Source organism: Cervus canadensis, chromosome 1 (assembly GCF_019320065.1).
Source record: "Cervus canadensis isolate Bull #8, Minnesota chromosome 1, ASM1932006v1, whole genome shotgun sequence".
NCBI classification, from domain to species: domain Eukaryota; kingdom Metazoa; phylum Chordata; class Mammalia; order Artiodactyla; family Cervidae; genus Cervus; species Cervus canadensis.
Window position 1 is genome coordinate 74844217 of NC_057386.1, and position 6965 is coordinate 74851181.

The 6965-nt window shown below is 36.5% G+C and overlaps 1 long non-coding RNA gene across 1 annotated transcript; it reads right to left on the reverse strand.

The window, feature by feature from the left end:
- Nucleotides 1-683: 683 nt before the first annotated feature.
- LOC122452248 lies at nucleotides 684-6573 on the reverse strand. The gene is made up of 3 exons (XR_006272636.1): nucleotides 6522-6573; nucleotides 5449-5556; nucleotides 684-942 (listed from the first exon to the last, which is right to left on the reverse strand). It is a non-coding gene; the product is annotated as an uncharacterized LOC122452248 (long non-coding RNA).
- Nucleotides 6574-6965: the final 392 nt, after the last annotated feature.

Here is a 6965-nt window from a genome sequence, read left to right on the forward strand (position 1 = left end):
TTTCTGAAGTCTGAACAAGACTTCCTCTATTTTAAGTTCCCTAAACACCCTCCCAGCTCTCTGGGAAGACTTCTGTCTCCTCCTGTGTCTGATGACCAGGATACCTGTCAAGGACCTACCTCAGCCCTCTTGCTGTCTTTAATCCAGTGGTCCCCTTCTTTTTAGCACCAGGAACTGGTTTTGTGGAAGACAATTTTTCCACAGACTGGTGCAGCTGGAGGATGGTTTCAGGATGATTCAAGCATATTATATTTATTGTACACTTTATTTCTATTATTATTACATTGTGATATATAATGAAATAATTATACAACTCACCATAATGCAGAATCAGTGAGCTCCCTGAGCTTGTTTTCCTGCAACTAGATGATTACATCTGGGGGTTATGGGAAAGCAATGGACAACAGCTGTAAATATAGATGAGGCTTTGCTCATTGGCTCACCACTCACCTCCTCCTATGTGACCTGGTTGTAAACAGGCCACAAACCTGTACTGGCTCATGGCCTGGGTGTTGGGGACGTCTGCTTTAATCTTTTCACAAACATTCAGCGAAGGCCCATGGGAAAGAGCTGACAAGTGAGTACAGACTCCCTTTGTGACTGGGTTCCAGTGATTGAGATTGCCACACAGCCCACATTGAGACTTTTAAATATTCAGTGAAAGTTTCTGTTCTTACCTATGTTTATGGGCGCTCCTTCCTCCTCTCTCTCCCCTGCAAAAAGTGGAGTTAACCATTGCTGTTGCTGTTCGGTCGCCAAGTTGTGAGTTAACCATACGCCTCTTCTCTCCTAGGAGGAGGGTGGGTTTTTTCACCTCATTAGATTGCCTTGTGATCTTAGCTCTGAGATGAGCTCAAACAGCAAAGCCACGACTTTTGTTGGTTATCCAGCTTCTTCTCATCCTCATGGTGGGAATGATGGTCCCATATAGCTTTCTACATCCTATATAAAAAAGAAAAATTACACTTAAAATTTAACTCATGCATTTTAATCATCACATTTTCTATCACTCACTATCAGTGGTCCACCATAATACCCACAAGATTTTGAGAATATTGAACTTCTTCCCTCCCTCTACGTCATTGCCAAGTCCCAAGGTTTGCTGAAAAATAGAAAACTCTGTGCCTTTCCTTTGTTCTTTTGGACACCACTACTTAACAATTTTCTGAAACTTTGTAATTATGCTGTCAGCTATTATTTAGGTTTCACTATAAATTTCACTGACTTCTTTATTCTGCTTTCTTATATATTTTACTGCCCTTTGGCCTAGATCCAACTTTACTTAAGCCCTACTTTTAAAAATATTTTTTTAAGATAGTAAAATTTCTTTGTATATTCCCCCTTTTCAATATCATTTTGACTATGTAATTTAAGGTTTATAATTATTTTCCCTAGAAGATCTTAAAATAGAATTAAAGACAAAAAAAGCATAAAATGTTAAATTATATTCAAAGAACGTGCTTATGCTAGAGTATGTTTCTAAGAAAGTACAAATAAATATTGAATTCTCATGCCATTTCTAACATCTCTACATCACTTAACAAAACATTTTGTCAATAAAGGTCTATTGAAATCTTTCTATATGCCAGAGATATTGCATAGTACTAGAGAGCCCAAGATGAACAGATAATTCCTGCCCTCAAATTGTTTGAAAGTAAATGAATGATTACAATATAAAGTGTTTTTGTTAGAGATAAATTCAGGATGCAGAACTTGCAAGTAGAAGCTATGGCAAAACCAAACTGGTTGAACTTTCTAGGTGGGTGGTTCCTTAGCTGAGTCTTAGTATAAATAATACTTGGTTTAGAAAAAGAAAAGATGGGGATGTGTGTCCCAAAAAAATGGGAGTTGTAAGTTCAAAGACCCAGAAGCTAAACAGAACTTAATGGGATCTAGAAACTTCAAGTACTGCATTTCATGTAGTATATGGCACATATACAATGTGTGTTATATATATATATGTGTGTGTGTGTGTGTGTTTTATATATATATATATATATACATATATATATATATAATACATATCCATATATGTTTAAAGAAGACATACCCTTGCCAAAAGTAATTCCAAGAAGTTATTTTGAAATACTTATATTGCTAAAAATAATAACATTAAGACATACTGTGAGCCAAATTTAGCAACAGGCTGTGAATCTGCAGTGGCTGGTTTTGAGGTTTAGAGAGTAAGCATGAAATGTTTGTGTCAGACTCTTGTGGCTGAGCCATGTGACCACAGACAGAGAACTAGACTTCTTTGAGAGTTACTTCAGCTGTAAAACTCTGATAATGAAGTTATAACAATACTAAACACCTCAACCTGATTCCACTGTCATGATTTTGAGGCTAAAGGCACACCCCAAACCAGTCAACAGGAAGATCAAAACTCAAGGCACACTCTCCTCATTTTCCATAACATTTTGATGGCATTTATTTTACCAGGTATTGTATTATTTTTGTACCATAGTCTCTTACTAGAATATAAGCCTCAAGAGACCAGAAATGAATTTTTTCCATCTTAATAGATCCTATAGCATTTTATCAATGTCTCACAACAAGTAGGTAATCACAAATAAAAGGTCAAAGAAAACTTTAAAATTTAAAAGGAGAAATATTTAACTTTTGAAGACAAAATTGCATGCATTTTTAATCTTGAAAAGATGGAAAACAGAGCTTTCCTAAAGCAATCTTTCATTATCAAAACCAAACCATAACCACGAAAAGGAACAAACAAACAAGCAAGCAAGAAACAAGAAAGGCCAAAAATGGTTTGTTTTCCTCCCGTGGCCGGAAGTCAAATGTCTTGAATTGGCAAGAAATTATTTTCCTTTCTTGTAAAGGATGTTGACAGTTTCTGTCCCTCGGTTGCAATATACATGAATCACAATACTTTCTCTCAATTACATCAACTTTCACCAATGAAATAGCCCTATTTAGCAGGAGTATAACCATGTTGCCTAAGATACAACTATTCCTGAGTACTTACAGTTGAGCTCTCTTCATCATCCCATAATGCCTTGCTCATACCATTATTATAGAACTAATTATGTAAAATCCTGGTTAGGTCTTTACACAGCTCTCTCTGCCTTGAGGCTAGAAACTCCTCTAGGGCAGAAATATTATCTTATTAATCTTCATAGCTAAGATTGTAACAAGTACATGGCATATATTTCATGTAATGGTAGTGATAAAAAGTAGGTGTGAAATTTTCATATCTGGTTATAGATTGCAATGCTCTGTGGATTCCAACCCACTGAAGCAACAGTCGGCATTTTTTCTGAGGGAGAGGCAGTAGAAACTGGAACAACAAAGTCATTTCTCAACTTTGACATCTAATAGGATTTCTGAGCCCCAACCAAGACAATAGCCTTTAAAGACTGGTCAGATTGAAGAAAAAAAAAATTCAAATTCTTTTAATTCCTCATGACCAAGTTAAAGTTCCCACCTTGAACTATTAGGCAAAGGAAAAGACTGCAGTCTTAGCCAACATCAAACAGCAATCAAGGGAGGCGCTGAGCATGAGCTGCTTTTCTCAGTCCTCCCTAAATTTCTTATCCCCAAAGTCCAGAGAGAAATATAAGGTTTTGTTTTTTTTTTTTAACTAGTTATTTTGGAGGTGATTTATTATGCCTTAAAAAATAACTGTAGTTGATCATGATTTGAAAAAAATATATATATATATGGGCAAGATGAACCAGCTAAGTATTTCATTTAAGAGCTTTTTAACTATGTTTGTTAGTGAAATAAAACTATACTTTTCTGTTTTAATTTGTCCTAATCTTGAAGTATTTCCTGGATTTTTCTTATTTGAAAACTCTAGTTGTTTTCAATCTAGTAATCATATGGCAAGACTCCCTTGTTAGTTTTTTTGTTTTTGTTTTTTGGCCACACCTCAGGGCATGTAGGACCTTAGTTCCCCGACCAAGGATTGAACTCATGCCCTCTGCAGTAGAAGCATGGAGTCCTAACCACTGGACAGCCAGGCAAGTCCCCTGAATTAGTTTTTATTGCTGTATAACAAGGTACTATAAACTTAAAAGCTAAAAACAACCTCAATTCATTATCTCATAATTTCAAAGGGTTAGATATTTGCAACAGCATCTGGGTCCATCTGGCTGAAAGCAAGATGTTGGCTGGGCTGAGTTCTTGTCTGGAGTTCTCTGGCGAAAAATCCACTTCAAGTTCATTCTGGGTGTTGGCTAGTTCTAGAATCTAGAATCAAGAATCTAGTTCTTGCTGATATTGACCAAAGAACCATTCTCAGCTCCTACAGGCAGCCTCCCACTTCCTGCCATGTCATTCTCTCCCAAACTTGGCCATTACTTCTTCAAGGACAGTGGGAGAATACCTCTGCTATTTCAAATCTCTGACTCTCCTGGTCTCTGATCAGCGGTCTCTGACCGCTATATCTAGACTTAAAGTGCTCCTGTGTTTAGAAAAGGCCCACAAAGACAATTTCTTTCTCCATGTCAACTGTGTCATGTAATGTAGCTTCATCACAGGAGTAAAATTAATCATATTTATAGTCCAGGGGATTCTGTGGGTGTGTACACACAGTGCAGGGATCCTACTGGGGGGCAGGGGGGGTGGGGGTGGTGGAGCATGTTAAATTCTGCTTACCACAACTGCTAAGGCTAATTCATCTTTACATTTATTTGGATCTCTTCCTTTCTATTTGTATAATTTCAAAGGAAGCTAGGAAAGCAATTATCCAGAATATTCACTGTTATGTTCCAGGCTCTTCTAGCCAAGGAATTGAGGGCAGGGGAGCTGAGTGGTCTAATAGTGTTTGCTAAGCAAACTACTAGCAAGATGATACAGGCATTGAGGAATTATTATCTTCATTTTAGAAGTGGGAAACTTAGAGTTACTATGTGTTATACTGAATAGTATAACCATTAAAAAATAAAATTTCATGCAGCCTCTGTGCAATAAATCAGTCTGGAAAGATCTCAAAAGACCCACTGGGCTTTGGTGAAACTATAGAGATTTAGAGCTCGCTCTCTCTCTCCTCGTGTCAGGCTCCTATGAATGGAACACTCAAGACTGACAAAGCAACAGGATAGCTACTTATTCAATTATTAAGTGAAATTTAATTTTCACATGCACTGAAACAGGTGTACTTATAGAACCAGTGTATTCTTTTTCTAGAGGTAGTCCTAAAGTGGAAAAAGTCTGAATCAGAAGGTGGCTTTTTGAGTACAGAATCGAGAAAGGGGATCAACCTGCAAATCAGATGACTGGGGCTGACTTAACACTGGGGCCAAGGAACTTACAGGCTGCTCACGAAGGTTTCTTTTTGTGGACAGTGCTTCAACAGGCACTAACAATGTTCTTCCAGCCCCCATTCCCAGGCTTTCAGGCCTACAGACACCATTTTGAGGCATCTCATCAGGAAACACTCAAGTCCTCCTATCTAGAAAGTTCTGCTATTTTAGGTAATGTCCAGACCTTTGAGTTTATGCTACAGTCGAATCACCAGGAGAGGATCATGTTTCTCTATCATTTCCATGTTCTTGGTGGTGAGTTGGCCGCTCAGTGTTCTCCAAGTTCTGAAAACTGGTATAGACATTTTTTTAATCACTTGTTTTTCTTCTACTGAAATTCCTGTAAATAATACATTTTAAAATTATGCCTTTCCTCTCTAATTTTTCTTGCTCACTTCATTATGAGCACACAGTAAGCTTAGCAAAATTAAAAAAACTATTAAACCTCAATCATTTTTTTCTAGTAAAAAGAGTAAAATTAAAACTTTACAATAATACTTAATCTTTTCTAGAAGCTCCACCCATTCCAAAAAAGCCCTCTTTATTTCAAATACATTGTCTCATTTTAGAAAAAAATTACTAGATAAGAAAAGCTTATAGTGTTGTATTCATGATTACATTCAACCAGATAGCCTCAGGTGACTGAAGAATCAGGAAGATGAAAAAAGACTATTATTTGTAACATACTTTACTACTTCAATACTACTTTATTTATTTATTTATTTATTATTAGTTGGAGGCTAATTACTTTACAATATTGTAGTGGTTTTTGCCATACATTGACATGAATCAGCCATGGATTTACATGTGTTTCCCATCCCGATCCCCCCTCCCTCCTCCCTCCCAATCAATACTACTTTAAACTTGTAACTATAATTCTTCAAAAAGATACGGTGTTATGGCAAACACACTCTCAAAGTCTTTATTTAAAGAAACTGACATTTGTATGAAACATAAACATATTCATTTTAAAAAAGAATAGTTTTGCATTTTTCCCCTTAGGAAATGTTTAAGTGATAGTTTTACATAAAAAGCAAAGATAATGTGGAGAAAATATGCTTCGGTGGTATGTTTTGTAGAAATGAACATTTTACTGGAATTATCTAAAAATTGTTTCAATGTACCATTCAACTTCACATGTGGGGCACATTCTTGCTGTTCCAAAATTTCATCAATTAATATTATCATGACAGTTTAACGAGAAAATGCTATACCCAGAATACACTGGCAACAGAAATGCAGTGATGTGTCTCCTACCTGTAGGCCTAGAATTCCTTCATTCATCAGTTTTGAAGAATATACACTACGACTTAATGGGAGGAAAAAAGAGTTAATGACATTTATAACATTGTTATATTAACACTTTCTAGCATTTGTACATGAAATGATCTTAAGAATTATTTTACTTGTCAATGAGCCTATGTAACAATGAAGAAAATATCACAGTGACTTTTATGGTAAGATTGGGATTCCTTCACATTCATATGTGAAGAGGAACTGGGATTTATTTTTCTTTCAGCTGATCTGTTGTTTTTCACTAGGCTCCATGAAAATGGGTGGAAAGTTGCTGTGTGGGTGTGGATACCAAATTCAGTGCCACCTCATAGATTTTATCCAGTGGCAACATACAAATAGTCAAGTTGAGTTACGGCTAACTTGTTATGCCACCCCCAGGCCTTTGACTGGGCTTCCCTTGTGGCT